This window comes from Ranitomeya variabilis, chromosome 1 (assembly GCF_051348905.1).
Source record: "Ranitomeya variabilis isolate aRanVar5 chromosome 1, aRanVar5.hap1, whole genome shotgun sequence".
Classification (NCBI taxonomy): domain Eukaryota; kingdom Metazoa; phylum Chordata; class Amphibia; order Anura; family Dendrobatidae; genus Ranitomeya; species Ranitomeya variabilis.
This window is the reverse complement of record NC_135232.1, coordinates 911,746,903-911,772,836: the sequence shown is the minus strand read 5'-3', so window position 1 is coordinate 911,772,836 and position 25,934 is coordinate 911,746,903. Positions and strand designations below refer to the sequence as shown.

Sequence of the window (25,934 nt, the reverse complement as noted above, 5' to 3'; positions counted from 1 at the left end):
GTTGTAGGCCTTGGTGCGGCCCAAGTGGCAAACCATTTCTGATCATCTCTTCTCTGCCAAATGGCTCAAGATCAAGCGTAGTGTCTGTTCTTATTAGTTTAATATCTGATACGTCCCCTATTTGGGGACCATATATTAAATGGATTTTTGGAACAGGGAGCTGGAAATGGAGGTTGCTTTGTCACACGGAACCTTCACGGGGATGGAGGGTGTGGTTATGCAGATTCAAAACGCGTTGCGCACAGCTTGAACACATGCACACCGCAGAACTGTCATCGACAGAGCATCCAGTTTCTGGAAATGTCTTCCCTGCGGCAATCTTTTGCTACGTCTCCACAGTGGGTGTCGGTTGTAGGCCTTGGTGCGGCCCAAGTGGCAAACCATTTCTGATCATCTCTTCTCGGCCAAATGGCTCAAGATCAAGCGTAGTGTCTGTTCTTATTAGTTTAATATCTGTTACGTCCCCTATTTGGGGACCATATATTAAATGGATTTTTGGAACAGGGAGCTGGAAATGGAGCTTGCTTTGTCACACGGAACCTTCACGGGGATGGAGGGTGTGGTTATGCAGATTCAAAACGCGTTGCGCACAGCTTGAACACATGCACACCGCAGAACTGTCATCAACAGAGCATCCAGAGTTTCTGGAAATGTCTTCCCTGCGGCAATCTTTTGCTACGTCTTAACAGTGGGTGTCGGTTGTAGGCGTTGGTGCGGCCCAAGTGGCAAACCATTTCTGATCATCTCTTCTCGGCCAAATGGATCAAGATCAAGCGTAGTGTCTGTTCTTATTAGTTTAATATCTGATACGTCCCCTATTTGGGGACCATATATTAAATGGATTTTTGGAACAGGGAGCTGGAAATGGAGCTTGCTTTGTCACACGGAACCTTCACGGGGATGGAGGGTGTGGTTATGCAGATTCAAAACGCGTTGCGCACAGCTTGAACACATGCACACCGCAGAACTGTCATCGACAGAGCATCCAGAGTTTCTGGAAATGTCTTCCCTGCGGCAATCTTTTGCTACGTCTCCACAGTGGGTGTCGGTTGTAGGCCTTGGTGCGGCCCAAGTGGCAAACCATTTCTGATCATCTCTTCTCGGCCAAATGGCTCAAGATCAAGCGTAGTGTCTGTTCTTATTAGTTTAATATCTGATACGTCCCCTATTTGGGGACCATATATTAAATGGATTTTTGGAACAGGGAGCTGGAAATGGAGCTTGCTTTGTCGCACGGAACCTTCACGGGGGTGGAGGGTGTGGTTATGCAAATTCAAAATGCGTTTCGCACAGCTTGAACACATGCACACCGCAGAACTGTCATCTACAGATCATCCAGAGTTTCTGGAAATGTCTTCCCTGCGGCAATCTTTTGCTACGTCTCCACAGTGGGAGTCGGTTGTAGGCCTTGGTGCGGCCCAAGTGGCAAACCATTTCTGATCATCTCTTCTCGGCCAAATGGCTCAAGATCAAGCGTAGTGTCTGTTCTTATTAGTTTAATATCTGATACGTCCCCTATTTGGGGACCATATATTAAATGGATTTTTGGAACAGGGAGCTGGAAATGGAGCTTGCTTTGTCACACGGAACCTTCACGGGGATGGAGGGTGTGGTTATGCAGATTCAAAACGCGTTGCGCACAGCTTGAACACATGCACACCGCAGAACTGTCATCAACAGAGCATCCAGAGTTTCTGGAAATGTCTTCCCTGCGGCAATCTTTTGCTACGTCTCCACAGTGGGTGTCGGTTGTAGGCCTTGGTGCGGCCCAAGTGGCAAACCATTTCTGATCAACTCTTCTCGGCCAAATGGCTCAAGATCAAGTGTAGTGTCTGTTCTTATTAGTTTAACATCTGATACGTCCCCTATTTGGGGACCATATATTAAATGGATTTTTGGAACAGGGAGCTGGAAATGGAGCTTGCTTTGTCGCACGGAACCTTCACGGGGATGCAGGGTGTGGTTATGCAGATTCAAAACGCGTTGCGCACAGCTTGAACACATGCACACCGCAGAACTGTCATCGATAGAGCATCCAGAGTTTCTGGAAATGTCTTCCCTGCGGCGATCTTTTGCTACGTCTCCACAGTGGATGTCGGTTGTAGGCCTTGGTGCGGCCCAAGTGGCAAACCATTTCTGATCATCTCTTCTCGGCCAAATGGCTCAAGATCAAGCGTAGTGTCTGTTCTTATTAGTTTAATATCTGATGCGTCCCCTATTTGGGGACCATATATTAAATGGATTTTTGGAACAGGGAGCTGGAAATGGAGCTTGCTTTGTCACACGGAACCTTCACGGGGATGGAGGGTGTGGTTAGGCAGATTCAAAATGCGTTGCGCACAGCTTGAACACATGCACACCGCAGAACTGTCGTCGACAGAGCATCCAGAGTTTCTGGAAATGTCTTCCCTGCGGCAATCTTTTGCTACGTCTCCACAGTTGGTGTCGGTTGTAGGCCTTGGTGCGGCCCAAGTGGCAAACCATTTCTGATCATCTCTTCTCGGCCAAATGGCTCAAGATCAAGCGTAGTGTCTGTTCTTATTAGTTTAATACCTGATACGTCCCCTATTTGGGGACCATATATTAAATGGATTTTTGGAACAGGGAGCTGGAAATGGAGCTTGCTTTGTCGCACGCAACCTTCACGGGGATGGAGGGTGTGGTTATGCAGATTCAAAACGCGTTGCGCACAGCTTGAACACATGCACACCGCAGAACTGTCATCGATAGAGCATCCAGAGTTTCTGGAAATGTCTTCCCTGCGGCGATCTTTTGCTACATCTCCACAGTGGATGTCGGTTGTAGGCCTTGGTGCGGCCCAAGTGGCAAACCATTTCTGATCATCTCTTCTCGGCCAAATGGCTCAAGATCAAGCGTAGTGTCTGTTCTTATTAGTTTAATATCTGATACGTCCCCTATTTGGGGACCATATATTAAATGGATTTTTGGAACAGGGAGCTGGAAATGGAGCTTGATCTGTCACACGGAACCTTCACGGGGATGGAGGGTGTGGTTATGCAGATTCAAAACGCGTTGCGCACAGCTTGAACACATGCACACCGCAGAACTGTCATCGACAGAGCATCCAGAGTTTCTGGAAATGTCTTCCCTGCGGCAATATTTTGCTACGTCTCCACAGTGGGTGTCGGTTGTAGGCCTTGGTGCGGCCCAAGTGGCAAACCATTTCTGATCAACTCTTCTCGGCCAAATGGCTCAAGATCAAGTGTAGTGTCTGTCCTTATTAGTTTAATATCTGATACGTCCCCTATTTGGGGACCATATATTAAATGGATTTTTGGAACAGGGAGCTGGAAATGGAGCTTGCTTTGTCGCACGGAACCTTCACGGGGATGGAGGGTGTGGTTATGCAGATTCAAAACGCGTTGCTCAGAGCTTGAACACATGCACACCGCAGAACTGTCATCGACAGAGCATCCAGAGTTTCTGGAAATGTCTTCCCTGCGGCAATCTTTTGCTACGTCTCCACAGTGGGTGTCGGTTGTAGGCCTTGGTGCGGCCCAAGTGGCAAACCATTTCTGATCATCTCTTCTCTGCCAAATGGCTCAAGATCAAGCGTAGTGTCTGTTCTTATTAGTTTAATATCTGATACGTCCCCTATTTGGGGACCATATATTAAATGGATTTTTGGAACAGGGAGCTGGAAATGGAGCTTGCTTTGTCACACGGAACCTTCACGGGGATGGAGGGTGTGGTTATGCAGATTTAAAACGCGTTGCGCACAGCTTGAACACATGCACACCGCAGAACTGTCATCGACAGAGCATCCAGAGTTTCTGGAAATGTCTTCCCTGCGGCAATCTTTTGCTACGTCTCCACAGTGGGTGTCGGTTGTAGGCCTTGGTGCGGCCCAAGTGGCAAACCATTTCTGATCATCTCTTCTCGGCCAAATGGCTCAAGATCAAGCGTAGTGTCTGTTCTTATTAGTTTAATATCTGTTACGTCCCCTATTTGGGGACCATATATTAAATGGATTTTTGGAACAGGGAGCTGGAAATGGAGCTTGCTTTGTCACACGGAACCTTCACGGGGATGGAGGGTGTGGTTATGCAGATTCAAAACGCGTTGCGCACAGCTTGAACACATGCACACCGCAGAACTGTCATCAACAGAGCATCCAGAGTTTCTGGAAATGTCTTCCCTGCGGCAATCTTTTGCTACGTCTTAACAGTGGGTGTCGGTTGTAGGCCTTGGTGCGGCCCAAGTGGCAAACCATTTCTGATCATCTCTTCTCGGCCAAATGGATCAAGATCAAGCGTAGTGTCTGTTCTTATTAGTTTAATATCTGATACGTCCCCTATTTGGGGACCATATATTAAATGGATTTTTGGAACAGGGAGCTGGAAATGGAGCTTGCTTTGTCACACGGAACCTTCACGGGGATGGAGGGTGTGGTTATGCAGATTCAAAACGCGTTGCGCACAGCTTGAACACATGCACACCGCAGAACTGTCATCGACAGAGCATCCAGAGTTTCTGGAAATGTCTTCCCTGCGGCAATCTTTTGCTACGTCTCCACAGTGGGTGTCGGTTGTAGGCCTTGGTGCGGCCCAAGTGGCAAACCATTTCTGATCATCTCTTCTCGGCCAAATGGCTCAAGATCAAGCGTAGTGTCTGTTCTTATTAGTTTAATATCTGATACGTCCCCTATTTGGGGACCATATATTAAATGGATTTTTGGAACAGGGAGCTGGAAATGGAGCTTGCTTTGTCGCACGGAACCTTCACGGGGGTGGAGGGTGTGGTTATGCAGATTCAAAATGCGTTTCGCACAGCTTGAACACATGCACACCGCAGAACTGTCATCGACAGATCATCCAGAGTTTCTGGAAATGTCTTCCCTGCGGCAATCTTTTGCTACGTCTCCACAGTGGGTGTCGGTTGTAGGCCTTGGTGCGGCCCAAGTGGCAAACCATTTCTGATCATCTCTTCTCGGCCAAATGGCTCAAGATCAAGCGTAGTGTCTGTTCTTATTAGTTTAATATCTGATACGTCCCCTATTTGGGGACCATATATTAAATGGATTTTTGGAACAGGGAGCTGGAAATGGAGCTTGCTTTGTCGCACGGAACCTTCACGGGGGTGGAGGGTGTGGTTATGCAGATTCAAAACGCGTTGCTCAGAGCTTGAACACATGCACACCGCAGAACTGTCATCGACAGAGCATCCAGAGTTTCTGGAAATGTCTTCCCTGCGGCAATCTTTTGCTACGTCTCCACAGTGGGTGTCGGTTGTAGGCCTTGGTGCGGCCCAAGTGGCAAACCATTTCTGATCATCTCTTCTCTGCCAAATGGCTCAAGATCAAGCGTAGTGTCTGTTCTTATTAGTTTAATATCTGATACGTCCCCTATTTGGGGACCATATATTAAATGGATTTTTGGAACAGGGAGCTGGAAATGGAGCTTGCTTTGTCACACGGAACCTTCACGGGGATGGAGGGTGTGGTTATGCAGATTCAAAACGCGTTGCGCACAGCTTGAACACATGCACACCGCAGAACTGTCATCGACAGAGCATCCAGAGTTTCTGGAAATGTCTTCCCTGCGGCAATCTTTTGCTACGTCTCCACAGTTGGTGTCGGTTGTAGGCCTTGGTGCGGCCCAAGTGGCAAACCATTTCTGATCATCTCTTCTCGGCCAAATGGCTCAAGATCAAGCGTAGTGTCTGTTCTTATTAGTTTAATATCTGATACGTCCCCTATTTGGGGACCATATATTAAATGGATTTTTGGAACAGGGAGCTGGGAATGGAGCTTGCTTTGTCACACGGAACCTTCACGGGGATGGAGGGTGTGGTTATGCAGATTCAAAATGCGTTGCGCACAGCTTGAACACATGCACACCGCAGAACTGTCATCGACAGAGCATCCAGAGTTTCTGGAAATGTCTTCCCAGCGGCAACCTTTTGCTACGTCTCCACAGTGGGTGTCGGTTGTAGGCCTTGGTGCGGCCCAAGTGGCAAACCATTTCTGATCATCTCTTCTCGGCCAAATGGCTCAAGATCAAGCGTAGTGTCTGTTCTTATTAGTTTAATATCTGATACGTCCCCTATTTGGGGACCATACATTAAATGGATTTTTGGAACAGGGAGCTGGAAATGGAGCTTGCTTTGTCACATGGAACCTTCACGGGGATGAAGGGTGTGGTTATGCAGATTCAAAACGCGTTGCGCACAGCTTGAACACATGCACACCGCAGAACTGTCATCGACAGAGCATCCAGAGTTTCTGGAAATGTCTTCCCTGCGGCAATCTTTTGCTACGTCTCCACAGTGGGTGTCGGTTGTAGGCCTTGGTGCGGCCCAAGTGGCAAACCATTTCTGATCATCTCTTCTCGGCCAAATGGCTCAAGATCAAGTGTAGTGTCTGTTCTTATTAGTTTAATATCTGATACGTCCCCTATTTGGGGACCATATATTAAATGGATTTTTGGAACAGGGAGCTGGAAATGGAGCTTGCTTTGTCGCACGGAACCTTCACAGGGATGGAGGGTGTGGTTATGCAGATTCAAAACGCGTTGCGCACAGCTTGAACACATGCACACCGCAGAACTGTCATCGATAGAGCATCCAGAGTTTCTGGAAATGTCTTCCCTGCGGCAATCTTTTGCTACGTCTCACAGTGGATGTCGGTTGTAGGCCTTGGTGCGGCCCAAGTGGCAAACCATTTCTGATCATCTCTTCTCGGCCAAATGGCTCAAGATCAAGCGTAGTGTCTGTTCTTATTAGTTTAATATCTGATACGTCCCCTATTTGGGGACCATATATTAAATGGATTTTTGGAACAGGGAGCTGGAAATGGAGCTTGCTTTGTCACACGGAACCTTCACGGGGATGGAGGGTGTGGTTATGCAGATTCAAAACGCGTTGCGCACAGCTTGAACACATGCACACCGCAGAACTGTCATCGACAGAGCATCCAGAGTTTCTGGAAATGTCTTCCCTGCGGCAATCTTTTGCTACGTCTCCACAGTTGGTGTCGGTTGTAGGCCTTGGTGCGGCCCAAGTGGCACACCATTTCTGATCATCTCTTCTCGGCCAAATGGCTCAAGATCAAGCGTAGTGTCTGTTCTTATTAGTTTAATATCTGATACGTCCCCTATTTGGGGACCATATATTAAATGGATTTTTGGAACAGGGAGCTGGAAATGGAGCTTGCTTTGTCACACGGAACCTTCACGGGGATGGAGGGTGTGGTTATGCAGATTCAAAACGCGTTGCGCACAGCTTGAACACATGCACACCGCAGAACTGTCGTCGACAGAGCATCCAGAGTTTCTGGAAATGTCTTCCCTGCGGCAATCTTTTGCTACGTCTCCACAGTGGGTGTCGGTTGTAGGCCTTGGTGCGGCCCAAGTGGCAAACCATTTCTGATCATCTCTTCTCGGCCAAATGGCTCAAGATCAAGCGTAGTGTCTGTTCTTATTAGTTTAATATCTGTTACGTCCCCTATTTGGGGACCATATATTAAATGGATTTTTGGAACAGGGAGCTGGAAATGGAGCTTGCTTTGTCACACGGAACCTTCACGGGGATGGAGGGTGTGGTTATGCAGATTCAAAACGCGTTGCGCACAGCTTGAACACATGCACACCGCAGAACTGTCATCGACAGAGCATCCAGAGTTTCTGGAAATGTCTTCCCTGCGGCAATCTTTTGCTACGTCTTAACAGTGGGTGTCGGTTGTAGGCCTTGGTGCGGCCCAAGTGGCAAACCATTTCTGATCATCTCTTCTCGGCCAAATGGATCAAGATCAAGCGTAGTGTCTGTTATTAGTTTAATATCTGATACGTCCCCTATTTGGGGACCATATATTACATGGATTTTTGGAACAGGGAGCTGGAAATGGAGCTTGCTTTGTCACACGGAACCTTCACGGGGATGGAGGGTGTGGTTATGCAGATTCAAAACGCGTTGCGCACAGCTTGAACACATGCACACCGCAGAACTGTCATCGACAGAGCATCCAGAGTTTCTGGAAATGTCTTCCCTGCGGCAATCTTTTGCTACGTCTCCACAGTGGGTGTCGGTTGTAGGCCTTGGTGCGGCCCAAGTGGCAAACCATTTCTGATCATCTCTTCTCGGCCAAATGGCTCAAGATCAAGCGTAGTGTCTGTTCTTATTAGTTTAATATCTGATACGTCCCCTATTTGGGGACCATATATTAAATGGATTTTTGGAACAGGGAGCTGGAAATGGAGCTTGCTTTGTCACACGGAACCTTCACGGGGATGGAGGGTGTGGTTATGCAGATTCAAAACGCGTTGCGCACAGCTTGAACACATGCACACCGCAGAACTGTCATCGACAGAGCATCCAGAGTTTCTGGAAATGTCTTCCCTGCGGCAATCTTTTGCTACGTCTCCACAGTGGGTGTCGGTTGTAGGCCTTGGTGCGGCCCAAGTGGCAAATCATTTCTGATCATCTCTTCTCGGCCAAATGGCTCAAGATCAAGCGTAGTGTCTGTTCTTATTAGTTTAATATCTGATACGTCCCCTATTTGGGGACCATATATTAAATGGATTTTTGGAACAGGGAGCTGGAAATGGAGCTTGCTTTGTCGCACGGAACCATCACGGGGGTGGAGGGTGTGGTTATGCAGATTCAAAACGCGTTGCGCACAGCTTGAACACATGCACACCGCAGAACTGTCATCGACAGATCATCCAGAGTTTCTGGAAATGTCTTCCCTGCGGCAATCTTTTGCTACGTCTCCACAGTGGGTGTCGGCTGTAGGCCTTGGTGCGGCCCAAGTGGCAAACCATTTCTGATCATCTCTTCTCGGCCAAATGGCTCAAGATCAAGTGTAGTGTCTGTTCTTATTAGTTTAATATCTGATACGTCCCCTATTTGGGGACCATATATTAAATGGATTTTTGGAACAGGCAGCTGGAAATGGAGCTTGCTTTGTCGCACGGAACCTTCACGGGGATGGAGGGTGTGGTTATGCAGATTCAAAACGCGTTGCGCACAGCTTGAACACATGCACACCGCAGAACTGTCATCGATAGAGCATCCAGAGTTTCTGGAAATGTCTTCCCTGCGGCAATCTTTTGCTACGTCTCACAGTGGATGTCGGTTGTAGGCCTTGGTGCAGCCCAAGTGGCAAACCATTTCTGATCATCTCTTCTCGGCCAAATGGCTCAAGATCAAGCGTAGTGTCTGTTCTTATTAGTTTAATATCTGATACGTCCCCTATTTGGGGACCATATATTAAATGGATTTTTGGAACAGGGAGCTGGAAATGGAGCTTGCTTTGTCGCACGGAACCATCACGGGGGTGGAGGGTGTGGTTATGCAGATTCAAAACGCGTTTCACACAGCTTGAACACATGCACACCGCAGAACTGTCATCGACAGATCATCCAGAGTTTCTGGAAATGTCTTCCCTGCGGCAATCTTTTGCTATGTCTCCACAGTGGGTGTCGGTTGTAGGCCTTGGTGCGGCCCAAGTGGCAAACCATTTCTGATCATCTCTTCTCTGCCAAATGGCTCAAGATCAAGCGTAGTGTCTGTTCTTATTAGTTTAATATCTGATACGTCCCCTATTTGGGGACCATATATTAAATGGATTTTTGGAACAGGGAGCTGGAAATGGAGCTTGCTTTGTCACACGGAACCTTCACGGGGATGGAGGGTGTGGTTATGCAGATTCAAAACGCGTTGCGCACAGCTTGAACACATGCACACCGCAGAACTGTCATCAACAGAGCATCCAGAGTTTCTGGAAATGTCTTCCCTGCGGCAATCTTTTGCTACGTCTTAACAGTGGGTGTCGGTTGTAGGCCTTGGTGCGGCCCAAGTGGCAAACCATTTCTGATCATCTCTTCTCGGCCAAATGGATCAAGATCAAGCGTAGTGTCTGTTCTTATTAGTTTAATATCTGATACGTCCCCTATTTGGGGACCATATATTAAATGGATTTTTGGAACAGGGAGCTGGAAATGGAGCTTGCTTTGTCACACGGAACCTTCACGGGGATGGAGGGTGTGGTTATGCAGATTCAAAACGCGTTGCGCACAGCTTGAACACATGCACACCGCAGAACTGTCATCGACAGAGCATCCAGAGTTTCTGGAAATGTCTTCCCTGCGGCAATCTTTTGCTACGTCTCCACAGTGGGTGTCGGTTGTAGGCCTTGGTGCGGCCCAAGTGGCAAACCATTTCTGATCATCTCTTCTCGGCCAAATGGCTCAAGATCAAGCGTAGTGTCTGTTCTTATTAGTTTAATATCTGATACGTCCCCTATTTGGGGACCATATATTAAATGGATTTTTGGAACAGGGAGCTGGAAATGGAGCTTGCTTTGTCGCACGGAACCTTCACGGGGGTGGAGGGTGTGGTTATGCAGATTCAAAATGCGTTTCGCACAGCTTGAACACATGCACACCGCAGAACTGTCATCGACAGATCATCCAGAGTTTCTGGAAATGTCTTCCCTGCGGCAATCTTTTGCTACGTCTCCACAGTGGGTGTCGGTTGTAGGCCTTGGTGCGGCCCAAGTGGCAAACCATTTCTGATCATCTCTTCTCGGCCAAATGGCTCAAGATCAAGCGTAGTGTCTGTTCTTATTAGTTTAATATCTGATACGTCCCCTATTTGGGGACCATATATTAAATGGATTTTTGGAACAGGGAGCTGGAAATGGAGCTTGCTTTGTCACACGGAACCTTCACGGGGATGGAGGGTGTGGTTATGCAGATTCAAAACGCGTTGCGCACAGCTTGAACACATGCACACCGCAGAACTGTCATCAACAGAGCATCCAGAGTTTCTGGAAATGTCTTCCCTGCGGCAATCTTTTGCTACGTCTCCACAGTGGGTGTCGGTTGTAGGCCTTGGTGCGGCCCAAGTGGCAAACCATTTCTGATCAACTCTTCTCGGCCAAATGGCTCAAGATCAAGTGTAGTGTCTGTTCTTATTAGTTTAACATCTGATACGTCCCCTATTTGGGGACCATATATTAAATGGATTTTTGGAACAGGGAGCTGGAAATGGAGCTTGCTTTGTCGCACGGAACCTTCACGGGGATGCAGGGTGTGGTTATGCAGATTCAAAACGCGTTGCGCACAGCTTGAACACATGCACACCGCAGAACTGTCATCGATAGAGCATCCAGAGTTTCTGGAAATGTCTTCCCTGCGGCGATCTTTTGCTACGTCTCCACAGTGGATGTCGGTTGTAGGCCTTGGTGCGGCCCAAGTGGCAAACCATTTCTGATCATCTCTTCTCGGCCAAATGGCTCAAGATCAAGCGTAGTGTCTGTTCTTATTAGTTTAATATCTGATGCGTCCCCTATTTGGGGACCATATATTAAATGGATTTTTGGAACAGGGAGCTGGAAATGGAGCTTGCTTTGTCACACGGAACCTTCACGGGGATGGAGGGTGTGGTTAGGCAGATTCAAAATGCGTTGCGCACAGCTTGAACACATGCACACCGCAGAACTGTCGTCGACAGAGCATCCAGAGTTTCTGGAAATGTCTTCCCTGCGGCAATCTTTTGCTACGTCTCCACAGTTGGTGTCGGTTGTAGGCCTTGGTGCGGCCCAAGTGGCAAACCATTTCTGATCATCTCTTCTCGGCCAAATGGCTCAAGATCAAGCGTAGTGTCTGTTCTTATTAGTTTAATACCTGATACGTCCCCTATTTGGGGACCATATATTAAATGGATTTTTGGAACAGGGAGCTGGAAATGGAGCTTGCTTTGTCGCACGCAACCTTCACGGGGATGGAGGGTGTGGTTATGCAGATTCAAAACGCGTTGCGCACAGCTTGAACACATGCACACCGCAGAACTGTCATCGATAGAGCATCCAGAGTTTCTGGAAATGTCTTCCCTGCGGCGATCTTTTGCTACATCTCCACAGTGGATGTCGGTTGTAGGCCTTGGTGCGGCCCAAGTGGCAAACCATTTCTGATCATCTCTTCTCGGCCAAATGGCTCAAGATCAAGCGTAGTGTCTGTTCTTATTAGTTTAATATCTGATACGTCCCCTATTTGGGGACCATATATTAAATGGATTTTTGGAACAGGGAGCTGGAAATGGAGCTTGATCTGTCACACGGAACCTTCACGGGGATGGAGGGTGTGGTTATGCAGATTCAAAACGCGTTGCGCACAGCTTGAACACATGCACACCGCAGAACTGTCATCGACAGAGCATCCAGAGTTTCTGGAAATGTCTTCCCTGCGGCAATCTTTTGCTACGTCTCCACAGTGGGTGTCGGTTGTAGGCCTTGGTGCGGCCCAAGTGGCAAACCATTTCTGATCAACTCTTCTCGGCCAAATGGCTCAAGATCAAGTGTAGTGTCTGTCCTTATTAGTTTAATATCTGATACGTCCCCTATTTGGGGACCATATATTAAATGGATTTTTGGAACAGGGAGCTGGAAATGGAGCTTGCTTTGTCGCACGGAACCTTCACGGGGATGGAGGGTGTGGTTATGCAGATTCAAAACGCGTTGCTCAGAGCTTGAACACATGCACACCGCAGAACTGTCATCGACAGAGCATCCAGAGTTTCTGGAAATGTCTTCCCTGCGGCAATCTTTTGCTACGTCTCCACAGTGGGTGTCGGTTGTAGGCCTTGGTGCGGCCCAAGTGGCAAACCATTTCTGATCATCTCTTCTCTGCCAAATGGCTCAAGATCAAGCGTAGTGTCTGTTCTTATTAGTTTAATATCTGATACGTCCCCTATTTGGGGACCATATATTAAATGGATTTTTGGAACAGGGAGCTGGAAATGGAGCTTGCTTTGTCACACGGAACCTTCACGGGGATGGAGGGTGTGGTTATGCAGATTCAAAACGCGTTGCGCACAGCTTGAACACATGCACACCGCAGAACTGTCATCAACAGAGCATCCAGAGTTTCTGGAAATGTCTTCCCTGTCGCAATCTTTTGCTACGTCTTAACAGTGGGTGTCGGTTGTAGGCCTTGGTGCGGCCCAAGTGGCAAACCATTTCTGATCATCTCTTCTCGGCCAAATGGATCAAGATCAAGCGTAGTGTCTGTTCTTATTTGTTTAATATCTGATACGTCCCCTATTTGGGGACCATATATTAAATGGATTTTTGGAACAGGGAGCTGGAAATGGAGCTTGCTTTGTCACACGGAACCTTCACGGGGATGGAGGGTGTGGTTATGCAGATTCAAAACGCGTTGCGCACAGCTTGAACACATGCACACCGCAGAACTGTCATCGACAGAGCATCCAGAGTTTCTGGAAATGTCTTCCCTGCGGCAATCTTTTGCTACGTCTCCACAGTGGGTGTCGGTTGTAGGCCTTGGTGCGGCCCAAGTGGCAAACCATTTCTGATCATCTCTTCTCGGCCAAATGGCTCAAGATCAAGCGTAGTGTCTGTTCTTATTAGTTTAATATCTGATACGTCCCCTATTTGGGGACCATATATTAAATGGATTTTTGGAACAGGGAGCTGGAAATGGAGCTTGCTTTGTCGCACGGAACCTTCACGGGGGTGGAGGGTGTGGTTATGCAGATTCAAAATGCGTTTCGCACAGCTTGAACACATGCACACCGCAGAACTGTCATCGACAGATCATCCAGAGTTTCTGGAAATGTCTTCCCTGCGGCAATCTTTTGCTACGTCTCCACAGTGGGTGTCGGTTGTAGGCCTTGGTGCGGCCCAAGTGGCAAACCATTTCTGATCATCTCTTCTCGGCCAAATGGCTCAAGATCAAGCGTAGTGTCTGTTCTTATTAGTTTAATATCTGATACGTCCCCTATTTGGGGACCATATATTAAATGGATTTTTGGAACAGGGAGCTGGAAATGGAGCTTGCTTTGTCACACGGAACCTTCACGGGGATGGAGGGTGTGGTTATGCAGATTCAAAACGCGTTGCGCACAGCTTGAACACATGCACACCGCAGAACTGTCATCAACAGAGCATCCAGAGTTTCTGGAAATGTCTTCCCTGCGGCAATCTTTTGCTACGTCTCCACAGTGGGTGTCGGTTGTAGGCCTTGGTGCGGCCCAAGTGGCAAACCATTTCTGATCAACTCTTCTCGGCCAAATGGCTCAAGATCAAGTGTAGTGTCTGTTCTTATTAGTTTAATATCTGATACGTCCCCTATTTGGGGACCATATATTAAATGGATTTTTGGAACAGGGAGCTGGAAATGGAGCTTGCTTTGTCGCACGGAACCTTCACGGGGATGGAGGGTGTGGTTATGCAGATTCAAAACTCGTTGCGCACAGCTTGAACACATGCACACTGCAGAACTGTCATCGATAGAGCATCCAGAGTTTCTGGAAATGTCTTCCCTGCGGCGATCTTTTGCTACGTCTCCACAGTGGATGTCGGTTGTAGGCCTTGGTGCGGCCCAAGTGGCAAACCATTTCTGATCATCTCTTCTCGGCCAAATGGCTCAAGATCAAGCGTAGTGTCTGTTCTTATTAGTTTAATATCTGATGCGTCCCCTATTTGGGGACCATATATTAAATGGATTTTTGGAACAGGGAGCTGGAAATGGAGCTTGCTTTGTCACACGGAACCTTCACGGGGATGGAGGGTGTGGTTAGGCAGATTCAAAATGCGTTGCGCACAGCTTGAACACATGCACACCGCAGAACTGTCGTCGACAGAGCATCCAGAGTTTCTGGAAATGTCTTCCCTGCGGCAATCTTTTGCTACGTCTCCACAGTTGGTGTCGGTTGTAGGCCTTGGTGCGGCCCAAGTGGCAAACCATTTCTGATCATCTCTTCTCGGCCAAATGGCTCAAGATCAAGCGTAGTGTCTGTTCTTATTAGTTTAATACCTGATACGTCCCCTATTTGGGGACCATATATTAAATGGATTTTTGGAACAGGGAGCTGGAAATGGAGCTTGCTTTGTCGCACGCAACCTTCACGGGGATGGAGGGTGTGGTTATGCAGATTCAAAACGCGTTGCGCACAGCTTGAACACATGCACACCGCAGAACTGTCATCGATAGAGCATCCAGAGTTTCTGGAAATGTCTTCCCTGCGGCGATCTTTTGCTACATCTCCACAGTGGATGTCGGTTGTAGGCCTTGGTGCGGCCCAAGTGGCAAACCATTTCTGATCATCTCTTCTCGGCCAAATGGCTCAAGATCAAGCGTAGTGTCTGTTCTTATTAGTTTAATATCTGATACGTCCCCTATTTGGGGACCATATATTAAATGGATTTTTGGAACAGGGAGCTGGAAATGGAGCTTGATCTGTCACACGGAACCTTCACGGGGATGGAGGGTGTGGTTATGCAGATTCAAAACGCGTTGCGCACAGCTTGAACACATGCACACCGCAGAACTGTCATCGACAGAGCATCCAGAGTTTCTGGAAATGTCTTCCCTGCGGCAATCTTTTGCTACGTCTCCACAGTGGGTGTCGGTTGTAGGCCTTGGTGCGGCCCAAGTGGCAAACCATTTCTGATCAACTCTTCTCGGCCAAATGGCTCAAGATCAAGTGTAGTGTCTGTCCTTATTAGTTTAATATCTGATACGTCCCCTATTTGGGGACCATATATTAAATGGATTTTTGGAACAGGGAGCTGGAAATGGAGCTTGCTTTGTCGCACGGAACCTTCACGGGGATGGAGGGTGTGGTTATGCAGATTCAAAACGCGTTGCTCAGAGCTTGAACACATGCACACCGCAGAACTGTCATCGACAGAGCATCCAGAGTTTCTGGAAATGTCTTCCCTGCGGCAATCTTTTGCTACGTCTCCACAGTGGGTGTCGGTTGTAGGCCTTGGTGCGGCCCAAGTGGCAAACCATTTCTGATCATCTCTTCTCTGCCAAATGGCTCAAGATCAAGCGTAGTGTCTGTTCTTATTAGTTTAATATCTGATACGTCCCCTATTTGGGGACCATATATTAAATGGATTTTTGGAACAGGGAGCTGGAAATGGAGCTTGCTTTGTCACACGGAACCTTCACGGGGATGGAGGGTGTGGTTATGCAGATTCAAAACGCGTTGCGCACAGCTTGAACACATGCACACCGCAGAACTGTCATCAACAGAGCATCCAGAGTTTCTGGAAATGTCTTCCCTGTCGCAATCTTTTGCTACGTCTTAACAGTGGGTGTCGGTTGTAGGCCTTGGTGCGGCCCAAGTGGCAAACCATTTCTGATCATCTCTTCTCGGCCAAATGGATCAAGATCAAGCGTAGTGTCTGTTCTTATTAGTTTAATATCTGATACGTCCCCTATTTGGGGACCATATATTAAATGGATTTTTGGAACAGGGAGCTGGAAATGGAGCTTGCTTTGTCACACGGAACCTTCACGGGGATGGAGGGTGTGGTTATGCAGATTCAAAACGCGTTGCGCACAGCTTGAACACATGCACACCGCAGAACTGTCATCGACAGAGCATCCAGAGTTTCTGGAAATGTCTTCCCTGCGGCAATCTTTTGCTACGTCTCCACAGTGGGTGTCGGTTGTAGGCCTTGGTGCGGCCCAAGTGGCAAACCATTTCTGATCATCTCTTCTCGGCCAAATGGCTCAAGATCAAGCGTAGTGTCTGTTCTTATTAGTTTAATATCTGATACGTCCCCTATTTGGGGACCATATATTAAATGGATTTTTGGAACAGGGAGCTGGAAATGGAGCTTGCTTTGTCGCACGGAACCTTCACGGGGGTGGAGGGTGTGGTTATGCAGATTCAAAATGCGTTTCGCACAGCTTGAACACATGCACACCGCAGAACTGTCATCGACAGATCATCCAGAGTTTCTGGAAATGTCTTCCCTGCGGCAATCTTTTGCTACGTCTCCACAGTGGGTGTCGGTTGTAGGCCTTGGTGCGGCCCAAGTGGCAAACCATTTCTGATCATCTCTTCTCGGCCAAATGGCTCAAGATCAAGCGTAGTGTCTGTTCTTATTAGTTTAATATCTGATACGTCCCCTATTTGGGGACCATATATTAAATGGATTTTTGGAACAGGGAGCTGGAAATGGAGCTTGCTTTGTCACACGGAACCTTCACGGGGATGGAGGGTGTGGTTATGCAGATTCAAAACGCGTTGCGCACAGCTTGAACACATGCACACCGCAGAACTGTCATCAACAGAGCATCCAGAGTTTCTGGAAATGTCTTCCCTGCGGCAATCTTTTGCTACGTCTTAACAGTGGGTGTCGGTTGTAGGCCTTGGTGCGGCCCAAGTGGCAAACCATTTCTGATCATCTCTTCTCGGCCAAATGGATCAAGATCAAGCGTAGTGTCTGTTCTTATTAGTTTAATATCTGATACGTCCCCTATTTGGGGACCATATATTAAATGGATTTTTGGAACAGGGAGCTGGAAATGGAGCTTGCTTTGTCACACGGAACCTTCACGGGGATGGAGGGTGTGGTTATGCAGATTCAAAACGCGTTGCGCACAGCTTGAACACATGCACACCGCAGAACTGTCATCGACAGAGCATCCAGAGTTTCTGGAAATGTCTTCCCTGCGGCAATCTTTTGCTACGTCTCCACAGTGGGTGTCGGTTGTAGGCCTTGGTGCGGCCCAAGTGGCAAACCATTTCTGATCATCTCTTCTCGGCCAAATGGCTCAAGATCAAGCGTAGTGTCTGTTCTTATTAGTTTAATATCTGATACGTCCCCTATTTGGGGACCATATATTAAATGGATTTTTGGAACAGGGAGCTGGAAATGGAGCTTGCTTTGTCACACGGAACCTTCACGGGGGTGGAGGGTGTGGTTATGCAGATTCAAAATGCGTTTCGCACAGCTTGAACACATGCACACCGCAGAACTGTCATCGACAGATCATCCAGAGTTTCTGGAAATGTCTTCCCTGCGGCAATCTTTTGCTACGTCTCCACAGTGGGTGTCGGTTGTAGGCCTTGGTGCGGCCCAAGTGGCAAACCATTTCTGATCATCTCTTCTCGGCCAAATGGCTCAAGATCAAGCGTAGTGTCTGTTCTTATTAGTTTAATATCTGATACGTCCCCTATTTGGGGACCATATATTAAATGGATTTTTGGAACAGGGAGCTGGAAATGGAGCTTGCTTTGTCACACGGAACCTTCACGGGGATGGAGGGTGTGGTTATGCAGATTCAAAACGCGTTGCGCACAGCTTGAACACATGCACACCGCAGAACTGTCATCAACAGAGCATCCAGAGTTTCTGGAAATGTCTTCCCTGCGGCAATCTTTTGCTACGTCTCCACAGTGGGTGTCGGTTGTAGGCCTTGGTGCGGCCCAAGTGGCAAACCATTTCTGATCAACTCTTCTCGGCCAAATGGCTCAAGATCAAGTGTAGTGTCTGTTCTTATTAGTTTAATATCTGATACGTCCCCTATTTGGGGACCATATATTAAATGGATTTTTGGAACAGGGAGCTGGAAATGGAGCTTGCTTTGTCGCACGGAACCTTCACGGGGATGGAGGGTGTGGTTATGCAGATTCAAAACTCGTTGCGCACAGCTTGAACACATGCACACTGCAGAACTGTCATCGATAGAGCATCCAGAGTTTCTGGAAATGTCTTCCCTGCGGCGATCTTTTGCTACGTCTCCACAGTGGATGTCGGTTGTAGGCCTTGGTGCGGCCCAAGTGGCAAACCATTTCTGATCATCTCTTCTCGGCCAAATGGCTCAAGATCAAGCGTAGTGTCTGTTCTTATTAGTTTAATATCTGATGCGTCCCCTATTTGGGGACCATATATTAAATGGATTTTTGGAACAGGGAGCTGGAAATGGAGCTTGCTTTGTCACACGGAACCTTCACAGGGATGGAGGGTGTGGTTAGGCAGATTCAAAATGCGTTGCGCACAGCTTGAACACATGCACACCGCAGAACTGTCGTCGACAGAGCATCCAGAGTTTCTGGAAATGTCTTCCCTGCGGCAATCTTTTGCTACGTCTCCACAGTTGGTGTCGGTTGTAGGCCTTGGTGCGGCCCAAGTGGCAAACCATTTCTGATCATCTCTTCTCGGCCAAATGGCTCAAGATCAAGCGTAGTGTCTGTTCTTATTAGTTTAATACCTGATACGTCCCCTATTTGGGGACCATATATTAAATGGATTTTTGGAACAGGGAGCTGGAAATGGAGCTTGCTTTGTCGCACGCAACCTTCACGGGGATGGAGGGTGTGGTTATGCAGATTCAAAACGCGTTGCGCACAGCTTGAACACATGCACACCGCAGAACTGTCATCGATAGAGCATCCAGAGTTTCTGGAAATGTCTTCCCTGCGGCGATCTTTTGCTACATCTCCACAGTGGATGTCGGTTGTAGGCCTTGGTGCGGCCCAAGTGGCAAACCATTTCTGATCATCTCTTCTCGGCCAAATGGCTCAAGATCAAGCGTAGTGTCTGTTCTTATTAGTTTAATATCTGATACGTCCCCTATTTGGGGACCATATATTAAATGGATTTTTGGAACAGGGAGCTGGAAATGGAGCTTGATCTGTCACACGGAACCTTCACGGGGATGGAGGGTGTGGTTATGCAGATTCAAAACGCGTTGCGCACAGCTTGAACACATGCACACCGCAGAACTGTCATCGACAGAGCATCCAGAGTTTCTGGAAATGTCTTCCCTGCGGCAATCTTTTGCTACGTCTCCACAGTGGGTGTCGGTTGTAGGCTTTGGTGCGGCCCAAGTGGCAAACCATTTCTGATCAACTCTTCTCGGCCAAATGGCTCAAGATCAAGTGTAGTGTCTGTCCTTATTAGTTTAATATCTGATACGTCCCCTATTTGGGGACCATATATTAAATGGATTTTTGGAACAGGGAGCTGGAAATGGAGCTTGCTTTGTCGCACGGAACCTTCACGGGGATGGAGGGTGTGGTTATGCAGATTCAAAACGCGTTGCTCAGAGCTTGAACACATGCACACCGCAGAACTGTCATCGACAGAGCATCCAGAGTTTCTGGAAATGTCTTCCCTGCGGCAATCTTTTGCTACGTCTCCACAGTGGGTGTCGGTTGTAGGCCTTGGTGCGGCCCAAGTGGCAAACCATTTCTGATCATCTCTTCTCTGCCAAATGGCTCAAGATCAAGCGTAGTGTCTGTTCTTATTAGTTTAATATCTGATACGTCCCCTATTTGGGGACCATATATTAAATGGATTTTTGGAACAGGGAGCTGGAAATGGAGCTTGCTTTGTCACACGGAACCTTCACGGGGATGGAGGGTGTGGTTATGCAGATTCAAAACGCGTTGCGCACAGCTTGAACACATGCACACCGCAGAACTGTCATCAACAGAGCATCCAGAGTTTCTGGAAATGTCTTCCCTGTCGCAATCTTTTGCTACGTCTTAACAGTGGGTGTCGGTTGTAGGCCTTGGTGCGGCCCAAGTGGCAAACCATTTCTGATCATCTCTTCTCGGCCAAATGGATCAAGATCAAGCGTAGTGTCTGTTCTTATTAGTTTAATATCTGATACGTCCCCTATTTGGGGACCATATATTAAATGGATTTTTGGAACAGGGAGCTGGAAATGGAGCTTGCTTTGTCACACGGAACCTTCACGGGGATGGAGGGTGTGGTTATGCAGATTCAAAACGCGTTGCGCACAGCTTGAACACATGCACACCGCAGAACTGTCATCGACAGAGCATCCAGAGTTTCTGGAAATGTCTTCCCTGCGGCAATCTTTTGCTACGTCTCCACAGTGGGTGTCGGTTGTAGGCCTTGGTGCGGCCCAAGTGGCAAACCATTTCTGATCATCTCTTCTCGGCCAAATGGCTCAAGATCAAGCGTAGTGTCTGTTCTTATTAGTTTAATATCTGATACGTCCCCTATTTGGGGACCATATATTAAATGGATTTTTGGAACAGGGAGCTGGAAATGGAGCTTGCTTTGTCGCACGGAACCTTCACGGGGGTGGAGGGTGTGGTTATGCAGATTCAAAATGCGTTTCGCACAGCTTGAACACATGCACACCGCAGAACTGTCATCGACAGATCATCCAGAGTTTCTGGAAATGTCTTCCCTGCGGCAATCTTTTGCTACGTCTCCACAGTGGGTGTCGGTTGTAGGCCTTGGTGCGGCCCAAGTGGCAAACCATTTCTGATCATCTCTTCTCGGCCAAATGGCTCAAGATCAAGCGTAGTGTCTGTTCTTATTAGTTTAATATCTGATACGTCCCCTATTTGGGGACCATATATTAAATGGATTTTTGGAACAGGGAGCTGGAAATGGAGCTTGCTTTGTCACACGGAACCTTCACGGGGATGGAGGGTGTGGTTATGCAGATTCAAAACGCGTTGCGCACAGCTTGAACACATGCACACCGCAGAACTGTCATCAACAGAGCATCCAGAGTTTCTGGAAATGTCTTCCCTGCGGCAATCTTTTGCTACGTCTCCACAGTGGGTGTCGGTTGTAGGCCTTGGTGCGGCCCAAGTGGCAAACCATTTCTGATCAACTCTTCTCGGCCAAATGGCTCAAGATCAAGTGTAGTGTCTGTTCTTATTAGTTTAATATCTGATACGTCCCCTATTTGGGGACCATATATTAAATGGATTTTTGGAACAGGGAGCTGGAAATGGAGCTTGCTTTGTCGCACGGAACCTTCACGGGGATGGAGGGTGTGGTTATGCAGATTCAAAACTCGTTGCGCACAGCTTGAACACATGCACACTGCAGAACTGTCATCGATAGAGCATCCAGAGTTTCTGGAAATGTCTTCCCTGCGGCAATCTTTTGCTACGTCTCCACAGTGGATGTCGGTTGTAGGCCTTGGTGCGGCCCAAGTGGCAAACCATTTCTGATCATCTCTTCTCGGCCAAATGGCTCAAGATCAAGCGTAGTGTCTGTTCTTATTAGTTTAATATCTGATGCGTCCCCTATTTGGGGACCATATATTAAATGGATTTTTGGAACAGGGAGCTGGAAATGGAGCTTGCTTTGTCACACGGAACCTTCACGGGGATGGAGGGTGTGGTTAGGCAGATTCAAAATGCGTTGCGCACAGCTTGAACACATGCACACCGCAGAACTGTCGTCGACAGAGCATCCAGAGTTTCTGGAAATGTCTTCCCTGCGGCAATCTTTTGCTACGTCTCCACAGTTGGTGTCGGTTGTAGGCCTTGGTGCGGCCCAAGTGGCAAACCATTTCTGATCATCTCTTCTCGGCCAAATGGCTCAAGATCAAGCGTAGTGTCTGTTCTTATTAGTTTAATACCTGATACGTCCCCTATTTGGGGACCATATATTAAATGGATTTTTGGAACAGGGAGCTGGAAATGGAGATTGCTTTGTCGCACGCAACCTTCACGGGGATGGAGGGTGTGGTTATGCAGATTCAAAACGCGTTGCGCACAGCTTGAACACATGCACACCGCAGAACTGTCATCGATAGAGCATCCAGAGTTTCTGGAAATGTCTTCCCTGCGGCGATCTTTTGCTACATCTCCACAGTGGATGTCGGTTGTAGGCCTTGGTGCGGCCCAAGTGGCAAACCATTTCTGATCATCTCTTCTCGGCCAAATGGCTCAAGATCAAGCGTAGTGTCTGTTCTTATTAGTTTAATATCTGATACGTCCCCTATTTGGGGACCATATATTAAATGGATTTTTGGAACAGGGAGCTGGAAATGGAGCTTGATCTGTCACACGGAACCTTCACGGGGATGGAGGGTGTGGTTATGCAGATTCAAAACGCGTTGCGCACAGCTTGAACACATGCACACCGCAGAACTGTCGTCGACAGAGCATCCAGAGTTTCTGGAAATGTCTTCCCTTTGGCAATCTTTTGCTACGTCTCCACAGTGGGTGTCGGTTGTAGGCCTTGGTGCGGCCCAAGTGGCAAACCATTTCTGATCATCTCTTCTCGGCCAAATGGCTCAAGATCAAGCGTAGTGCCTGTTCTTATTAGTTTAATATCTGATACGTCCCCTATTTGGGGACCATATATTAAATGGATTTTTGGAACAGGGAGCTGGAAATGGAGCTTGCTTTGTCACACGGAACCTTCATGGGGATGGAGGGTGTGGTTATGCAGATTCAAAACGCGTTGCGCACAGCTTGAACACATGCACACCGCAGAACTGTCATCGATAGAGCATCCAGAGTTTCTGGAAATGTCTTCCCTGCGGCAATCTTTTGCTACGTCTCACAGTGGATGTCGGTTGTAGGCCTTGGTGCGGCCCAAGTGGCAAACCATTTCTGATCATCTCTTCTCGGCCAAATGGCTCAAGATCAAGCGTAGTGTCTGTTCTTATTAGTTTAATATCTGATACGTCCCCTATTTGGGGACCATATATTAAATGGATTTTTGGAACAGGGAGCTGGAAATGGAGCTTGCTTTGTCGCACGGAACCTTCACGGGGATGGAGGGTGTGGTTATGCAGATTCAAAACGCGTTGCTCAGAGCTTGAACACATGCACACCGCAGAACTGTCATCGACAGAGCATCCAGAGTTTCTGGAAATGTCTTCCCTGCGGCAATCTTTTGCTACGTCTCCACAGTGGGTGTCGGTTGTAGGCCTTGGTGCGGCCCAAGTGGCAAACCATTTCTGATCATCTCTTCTCTGCCAAATGGCTCAAGATCAAGCGTAGTGTCTGTTCTTATTAGTTTAATATCTGATACGTCCCCTATTTGGGGACCATATATTAAATGGATTTTTGGAACAGGGAGCTGGAAATGGAGCTTGCTTTGTCACACGGAACCTTCACGGGGATGGAGGGTGTGGTTATGCAGATTCAAAACGCGTTGCGCACAGCTTGAACACATGCACACCGCAGAACTGTCATCGACAGAGCATCCAGAGTTTCTGGAAATGTCTTCCCTGCGGCAATCTTTTGCTACGTCTCCACAGTGGGTGTCGGTTGTAGGCCTTGGTGCGGCCCAAGTGGCAAACCATTTCTGATCATCTCTTCTCGGCCAAATGGCTCAAGATCAAGCGTAGTGTCTGTTCTTATTAGTTTAATATCTGTTACGTCCCCTATTTGGGGACCATATATTAAATGGATTTTTGGAACAGGGAGCTGGAAATGGAGCTTGCTTTGTCACACGGAACCTTCACGGGGATGGAGGGTGTGGTTATGCAGATTCAAAATGCGTTTCGCACAGCTTGAACACATGCACACCGCAGAACTGTCATCAACAGAGCATCCAGAGTTTCTGGAAATGTCTTCCCTGCGGCAATCTTTTGCTACGTCTTAACAGTGGGTGTCGGTTGTAGGCCTTGGTGCGGCCCAAGTGGCAAACCATTTCTGATCATCTCTTCTCGGCCAAATGGATCAAGATCAAGCGTAGTGTCTGTTCTTATTAGTTTAATATCTGATACGTCCCCTATTTGGGGACCATATATTAAATGGATTTTTGGAACAGGGAGCTGGAAATGGAGCTTGCTTTGTCACACGGAACCTTCACGGGGATGGAGGGTGTGGTTATGCAGATTCAAAACGCGTTGCGCACAGCTTGAACACATGCACACCGCAGAACTGTCATCGACAGAGCATCCAGAGTTTCTGGAAATGTCTTCCCTGCGGCAATCTTTTGCTACGTCTCCACAGTGGGTGTCGGTTGTAGGCCTTGGTGCGGCCCAAGTGGCAAACCATTTCTGATCATCTCTTCTCGGCCAAATGGCTCAAGATCAAGCGTAGTGTCTGTTCTTATTAGTTTAATATCTGATACGTCCCCTATTTGGGGACCATATATTAAATGGATTTTTGGAACAGGGAGCTGGAAATGGAGCTTGCTTTGTCACACGGAACCTTCACGGGGGTGGAGGGTGTGCTTATGCAGATTCAAAATGCGTTTCGCACAGCTTGAACACATGCACACCGCAGAACTGTCATCGACAGATCATCCAGAGTTTCTGGAAATGTCTTCCCTGCGGCAATCTTTTGCTACGTCTCCACAGTGGGTGTCGGTTGTAGGCCTTGGTGCGGCCCAAGTGGCAAACCATTTCTGATCATCTCTTCTCGGCCAAATGGCTCAAGATCAAGCGTAGTGTCTGTTCTTATTAGTTTAATATCTGATACGTCCCCTATTTGGGGACCATATATTAAATGGATTTTTGGAACAGGGAGCTGGAAATGGAGCTTGCTTTGTCACACGGAACCTTCACGGGGATGGAGGGTGTGGTTATGCAGATTCAAAACGCGTTGCGCACAGCTTGAACACATGCACACCGCAGAACTGTCATCAACAGAGCATCCAGAGTTTCTGGAAATGTCTTCCCTGCGGCAATCTTTTGCTACGTCTCCACAGTGGGTGTCGGTTGTAGGCCTTGGTGCGGCCCAAGTGGCAAACCATTTCTGATCAACTCTTCTCGGCCAAATGGCTCAAGATCAAGTGTAGTGTCTGTTCTTATTAGTTTAACATCTGATACGTCCCCTATTTGTGGACCATATATTAAATGGATTTTTGGAACAGGGAGCTGGAAATGGAGCTTGCTTTGTCGCACGGAACCTTCACGGGGATGGAGGGTGTGGTTATGCAGATTCAAAACGCGTTGCGCACAGCTTGAACACATGCACACCGCAGAACTGTCATCGATAGAGCATCCAGAGTTTCTGGAAATGTCTTCCCTGCGGCGATCTTTTGCTACGTCTCCACAGTGGATGTCGGTTGTAGGCCTTGGTGCGGCCCAAGTGGCAAACCATTTCTGATCATCTCTTCTCGGCCAAATGGCTCAAGATCAAGCGTAGTGTCTGTTCTTATTAGTTTAATATCTGATGCGTCCCCTATTTGGGGACCATATATTAAATGGATTTTTGGAACAGGGAGCTGGAAATGGAGCTTGCTTTGTCACACGGAACCTTCACGGGGATGGAGGGTGTGGTTAGGCAGATTCAAAATGCGTTGCGCACAGCTTGAACACATGCACACCGCAGAACTGTCGTCGACAGAGCATCCAGAGTTTCTGGAAATGTCTTCCCTGCGGCAATCTTTTGCTACGTCTCCACAGTTGGTGTCGGTTGTAGGCCTTGGTGCGGCCCAAGTGGCAAACCATTTCTGA

General features: G+C 48.0%; 74 pseudogenes; all 74 read left to right on the top strand.

Moving 5' to 3' along the window:
* The first annotated feature begins 44 nt into the window (after window positions 1–44).
* LOC143797000 (U2 spliceosomal RNA) lies at window positions 45–196 on the top strand (annotated as a pseudogene).
* A 196-nt stretch (window positions 197–392) lies between these two features.
* Window positions 393–566, top strand: LOC143796695 (U2 spliceosomal RNA; annotated as a pseudogene).
* A 176-nt stretch (window positions 567–742) lies between these two features.
* On the top strand, window positions 743–916 carry LOC143797073 (U2 spliceosomal RNA; annotated as a pseudogene).
* A 176-nt stretch (window positions 917–1,092) lies between these two features.
* Window positions 1,093–1,266, top strand: LOC143794273 (U2 spliceosomal RNA; annotated as a pseudogene).
* A 176-nt stretch (window positions 1,267–1,442) lies between these two features.
* On the top strand, window positions 1,443–1,616 carry LOC143795007 (U2 spliceosomal RNA; annotated as a pseudogene).
* Window positions 1,617–1,792: 176 nt separating this feature from the next.
* On the top strand, window positions 1,793–1,944 carry LOC143794779 (U2 spliceosomal RNA; annotated as a pseudogene).
* A 198-nt stretch (window positions 1,945–2,142) lies between these two features.
* Window positions 2,143–2,316, top strand: LOC143796516 (U2 spliceosomal RNA; annotated as a pseudogene).
* Window positions 2,317–2,492: 176 nt separating this feature from the next.
* Window positions 2,493–2,664, top strand: LOC143794894 (U2 spliceosomal RNA; annotated as a pseudogene).
* Window positions 2,665–2,842: 178 nt separating this feature from the next.
* On the top strand, window positions 2,843–2,994 carry LOC143796609 (U2 spliceosomal RNA; annotated as a pseudogene).
* A 198-nt stretch (window positions 2,995–3,192) lies between these two features.
* Window positions 3,193–3,366, top strand: LOC143795978 (U2 spliceosomal RNA; annotated as a pseudogene).
* Window positions 3,367–3,542: 176 nt separating this feature from the next.
* On the top strand, window positions 3,543–3,716 carry LOC143795867 (U2 spliceosomal RNA; annotated as a pseudogene).
* Window positions 3,717–3,892: 176 nt separating this feature from the next.
* Window positions 3,893–4,066, top strand: LOC143796693 (U2 spliceosomal RNA; annotated as a pseudogene).
* Window positions 4,067–4,242: 176 nt separating this feature from the next.
* On the top strand, window positions 4,243–4,416 carry LOC143797072 (U2 spliceosomal RNA; annotated as a pseudogene).
* A 176-nt stretch (window positions 4,417–4,592) lies between these two features.
* On the top strand, window positions 4,593–4,766 carry LOC143794258 (U2 spliceosomal RNA; annotated as a pseudogene).
* A 176-nt stretch (window positions 4,767–4,942) lies between these two features.
* Window positions 4,943–5,116, top strand: LOC143794268 (U2 spliceosomal RNA; annotated as a pseudogene).
* Window positions 5,117–5,292: 176 nt separating this feature from the next.
* On the top strand, window positions 5,293–5,466 carry LOC143795866 (U2 spliceosomal RNA; annotated as a pseudogene).
* A 176-nt stretch (window positions 5,467–5,642) lies between these two features.
* On the top strand, window positions 5,643–5,816 carry LOC143795749 (U2 spliceosomal RNA; annotated as a pseudogene).
* A 176-nt stretch (window positions 5,817–5,992) lies between these two features.
* On the top strand, window positions 5,993–6,144 carry LOC143796193 (U2 spliceosomal RNA; annotated as a pseudogene).
* Window positions 6,145–6,342: 198 nt separating this feature from the next.
* Window positions 6,343–6,516, top strand: LOC143801412 (U2 spliceosomal RNA; annotated as a pseudogene).
* Window positions 6,517–6,691: 175 nt separating this feature from the next.
* LOC143795006 (U2 spliceosomal RNA) lies at window positions 6,692–6,865 on the top strand (annotated as a pseudogene).
* A 176-nt stretch (window positions 6,866–7,041) lies between these two features.
* LOC143795005 (U2 spliceosomal RNA) lies at window positions 7,042–7,215 on the top strand (annotated as a pseudogene).
* A 176-nt stretch (window positions 7,216–7,391) lies between these two features.
* Window positions 7,392–7,565, top strand: LOC143796692 (U2 spliceosomal RNA; annotated as a pseudogene).
* A 176-nt stretch (window positions 7,566–7,741) lies between these two features.
* On the top strand, window positions 7,742–7,912 carry LOC143797380 (U2 spliceosomal RNA; annotated as a pseudogene).
* Window positions 7,913–8,088: 176 nt separating this feature from the next.
* On the top strand, window positions 8,089–8,262 carry LOC143795004 (U2 spliceosomal RNA; annotated as a pseudogene).
* A 176-nt stretch (window positions 8,263–8,438) lies between these two features.
* LOC143795562 (U2 spliceosomal RNA) lies at window positions 8,439–8,613 on the top strand (annotated as a pseudogene).
* Window positions 8,614–8,788: 175 nt separating this feature from the next.
* Window positions 8,789–8,940, top strand: LOC143801615 (U2 spliceosomal RNA; annotated as a pseudogene).
* A 197-nt stretch (window positions 8,941–9,137) lies between these two features.
* On the top strand, window positions 9,138–9,349 carry LOC143794617 (U2 spliceosomal RNA; annotated as a pseudogene).
* Window positions 9,350–9,487: 138 nt separating this feature from the next.
* Window positions 9,488–9,661, top strand: LOC143795865 (U2 spliceosomal RNA; annotated as a pseudogene).
* A 176-nt stretch (window positions 9,662–9,837) lies between these two features.
* On the top strand, window positions 9,838–10,011 carry LOC143797071 (U2 spliceosomal RNA; annotated as a pseudogene).
* A 176-nt stretch (window positions 10,012–10,187) lies between these two features.
* Window positions 10,188–10,361, top strand: LOC143794257 (U2 spliceosomal RNA; annotated as a pseudogene).
* Window positions 10,362–10,537: 176 nt separating this feature from the next.
* Window positions 10,538–10,711, top strand: LOC143795003 (U2 spliceosomal RNA; annotated as a pseudogene).
* Window positions 10,712–10,887: 176 nt separating this feature from the next.
* LOC143794778 (U2 spliceosomal RNA) lies at window positions 10,888–11,039 on the top strand (annotated as a pseudogene).
* Window positions 11,040–11,237: 198 nt separating this feature from the next.
* LOC143796515 (U2 spliceosomal RNA) lies at window positions 11,238–11,411 on the top strand (annotated as a pseudogene).
* Window positions 11,412–11,587: 176 nt separating this feature from the next.
* LOC143794892 (U2 spliceosomal RNA) lies at window positions 11,588–11,759 on the top strand (annotated as a pseudogene).
* Window positions 11,760–11,937: 178 nt separating this feature from the next.
* LOC143796608 (U2 spliceosomal RNA) lies at window positions 11,938–12,089 on the top strand (annotated as a pseudogene).
* Window positions 12,090–12,287: 198 nt separating this feature from the next.
* Window positions 12,288–12,461, top strand: LOC143795975 (U2 spliceosomal RNA; annotated as a pseudogene).
* Window positions 12,462–12,637: 176 nt separating this feature from the next.
* Window positions 12,638–12,811, top strand: LOC143795862 (U2 spliceosomal RNA; annotated as a pseudogene).
* A 176-nt stretch (window positions 12,812–12,987) lies between these two features.
* Window positions 12,988–13,161, top strand: LOC143797326 (U2 spliceosomal RNA; annotated as a pseudogene).
* A 176-nt stretch (window positions 13,162–13,337) lies between these two features.
* Window positions 13,338–13,511, top strand: LOC143794256 (U2 spliceosomal RNA; annotated as a pseudogene).
* A 176-nt stretch (window positions 13,512–13,687) lies between these two features.
* LOC143795002 (U2 spliceosomal RNA) lies at window positions 13,688–13,861 on the top strand (annotated as a pseudogene).
* A 176-nt stretch (window positions 13,862–14,037) lies between these two features.
* LOC143794222 (U2 spliceosomal RNA) lies at window positions 14,038–14,211 on the top strand (annotated as a pseudogene).
* A 176-nt stretch (window positions 14,212–14,387) lies between these two features.
* Window positions 14,388–14,561, top strand: LOC143796514 (U2 spliceosomal RNA; annotated as a pseudogene).
* Window positions 14,562–14,737: 176 nt separating this feature from the next.
* Window positions 14,738–14,909, top strand: LOC143794891 (U2 spliceosomal RNA; annotated as a pseudogene).
* Window positions 14,910–15,087: 178 nt separating this feature from the next.
* Window positions 15,088–15,239, top strand: LOC143796607 (U2 spliceosomal RNA; annotated as a pseudogene).
* Window positions 15,240–15,437: 198 nt separating this feature from the next.
* Window positions 15,438–15,611, top strand: LOC143795974 (U2 spliceosomal RNA; annotated as a pseudogene).
* A 176-nt stretch (window positions 15,612–15,787) lies between these two features.
* LOC143795861 (U2 spliceosomal RNA) lies at window positions 15,788–15,961 on the top strand (annotated as a pseudogene).
* A 176-nt stretch (window positions 15,962–16,137) lies between these two features.
* LOC143797070 (U2 spliceosomal RNA) lies at window positions 16,138–16,311 on the top strand (annotated as a pseudogene).
* Window positions 16,312–16,487: 176 nt separating this feature from the next.
* On the top strand, window positions 16,488–16,661 carry LOC143794255 (U2 spliceosomal RNA; annotated as a pseudogene).
* Window positions 16,662–16,837: 176 nt separating this feature from the next.
* Window positions 16,838–17,011, top strand: LOC143795001 (U2 spliceosomal RNA; annotated as a pseudogene).
* A 176-nt stretch (window positions 17,012–17,187) lies between these two features.
* On the top strand, window positions 17,188–17,361 carry LOC143797069 (U2 spliceosomal RNA; annotated as a pseudogene).
* Window positions 17,362–17,537: 176 nt separating this feature from the next.
* LOC143794547 (U2 spliceosomal RNA) lies at window positions 17,538–17,711 on the top strand (annotated as a pseudogene).
* A 176-nt stretch (window positions 17,712–17,887) lies between these two features.
* On the top strand, window positions 17,888–18,061 carry LOC143794999 (U2 spliceosomal RNA; annotated as a pseudogene).
* A 176-nt stretch (window positions 18,062–18,237) lies between these two features.
* LOC143794221 (U2 spliceosomal RNA) lies at window positions 18,238–18,411 on the top strand (annotated as a pseudogene).
* A 176-nt stretch (window positions 18,412–18,587) lies between these two features.
* Window positions 18,588–18,761, top strand: LOC143796475 (U2 spliceosomal RNA; annotated as a pseudogene).
* Window positions 18,762–18,937: 176 nt separating this feature from the next.
* On the top strand, window positions 18,938–19,109 carry LOC143794890 (U2 spliceosomal RNA; annotated as a pseudogene).
* A 178-nt stretch (window positions 19,110–19,287) lies between these two features.
* On the top strand, window positions 19,288–19,439 carry LOC143796605 (U2 spliceosomal RNA; annotated as a pseudogene).
* Window positions 19,440–19,637: 198 nt separating this feature from the next.
* On the top strand, window positions 19,638–19,811 carry LOC143795973 (U2 spliceosomal RNA; annotated as a pseudogene).
* Window positions 19,812–19,987: 176 nt separating this feature from the next.
* LOC143795860 (U2 spliceosomal RNA) lies at window positions 19,988–20,161 on the top strand (annotated as a pseudogene).
* A 176-nt stretch (window positions 20,162–20,337) lies between these two features.
* On the top strand, window positions 20,338–20,511 carry LOC143797068 (U2 spliceosomal RNA; annotated as a pseudogene).
* Window positions 20,512–20,687: 176 nt separating this feature from the next.
* Window positions 20,688–20,861, top strand: LOC143794254 (U2 spliceosomal RNA; annotated as a pseudogene).
* A 176-nt stretch (window positions 20,862–21,037) lies between these two features.
* LOC143794998 (U2 spliceosomal RNA) lies at window positions 21,038–21,211 on the top strand (annotated as a pseudogene).
* Window positions 21,212–21,387: 176 nt separating this feature from the next.
* On the top strand, window positions 21,388–21,561 carry LOC143794219 (U2 spliceosomal RNA; annotated as a pseudogene).
* A 176-nt stretch (window positions 21,562–21,737) lies between these two features.
* On the top strand, window positions 21,738–21,911 carry LOC143796513 (U2 spliceosomal RNA; annotated as a pseudogene).
* A 176-nt stretch (window positions 21,912–22,087) lies between these two features.
* Window positions 22,088–22,259, top strand: LOC143796999 (U2 spliceosomal RNA; annotated as a pseudogene).
* Window positions 22,260–22,437: 178 nt separating this feature from the next.
* LOC143796604 (U2 spliceosomal RNA) lies at window positions 22,438–22,589 on the top strand (annotated as a pseudogene).
* A 198-nt stretch (window positions 22,590–22,787) lies between these two features.
* Window positions 22,788–22,961, top strand: LOC143796167 (U2 spliceosomal RNA; annotated as a pseudogene).
* A 175-nt stretch (window positions 22,962–23,136) lies between these two features.
* On the top strand, window positions 23,137–23,310 carry LOC143794430 (U2 spliceosomal RNA; annotated as a pseudogene).
* A 176-nt stretch (window positions 23,311–23,486) lies between these two features.
* LOC143795859 (U2 spliceosomal RNA) lies at window positions 23,487–23,660 on the top strand (annotated as a pseudogene).
* Window positions 23,661–23,836: 176 nt separating this feature from the next.
* Window positions 23,837–24,010, top strand: LOC143796691 (U2 spliceosomal RNA; annotated as a pseudogene).
* Window positions 24,011–24,186: 176 nt separating this feature from the next.
* Window positions 24,187–24,360, top strand: LOC143797067 (U2 spliceosomal RNA; annotated as a pseudogene).
* Window positions 24,361–24,536: 176 nt separating this feature from the next.
* Window positions 24,537–24,710, top strand: LOC143794291 (U2 spliceosomal RNA; annotated as a pseudogene).
* Window positions 24,711–24,886: 176 nt separating this feature from the next.
* On the top strand, window positions 24,887–25,060 carry LOC143794997 (U2 spliceosomal RNA; annotated as a pseudogene).
* Window positions 25,061–25,236: 176 nt separating this feature from the next.
* LOC143796206 (U2 spliceosomal RNA) lies at window positions 25,237–25,410 on the top strand (annotated as a pseudogene).
* A 176-nt stretch (window positions 25,411–25,586) lies between these two features.
* Window positions 25,587–25,760, top strand: LOC143796512 (U2 spliceosomal RNA; annotated as a pseudogene).
* Window positions 25,761–25,934: the final 174 nt, after the last annotated feature.